Genomic DNA, 492 nt, shown 5'->3' on the forward strand with positions numbered 1-492 from the left:
AAAAATGGATATTTTTTCGAGCACATTGACTGGTAATAATTCTGGAATTAATAATTGTTCTTTAGAATATAGTAATATCCAAAATGCATCTATGAGTATTACAGCCGAATCCTCGAGGGAGTATAGACAATTTTCTTTAGATTTTCAGTTCGAGGATTTATTTCACATAGTCGATGGTACAGTTAAAATGAATAAATCTTATAAAGAAGCATTTTTGAAGTGTTTTAGGAAAGCTGCGGTATATCCTTGCGATTTGAACTTCGTTATGCAAGTGTGAAAAAAACTAGTGCTCATATAAAAACTTATTGCCCAAGAATCGCATGAATTTTAATGTTAATTTCATGTAAAATTTGATCCTGATCAAAAATTATTGAAAAAGTTTTAATCACTCCGAAGGTAAAGTTAATCATGGAAATAACTAATCCAATTATTAGGTGTAGGCAACTAAGAGGAAAAGATAGAGATGATTTAAAAAAAAGCTGAAATCAGAAA

This window comes from Ctenocephalides felis, unplaced genomic scaffold (assembly GCF_003426905.1).
Source record: "Ctenocephalides felis isolate EL2017-DRISC unplaced genomic scaffold, ASM342690v1 CF-g0.4_SCAFFOLD_00845, whole genome shotgun sequence".
Classification (NCBI taxonomy): domain Eukaryota; kingdom Metazoa; phylum Arthropoda; class Insecta; order Siphonaptera; family Pulicidae; genus Ctenocephalides; species Ctenocephalides felis.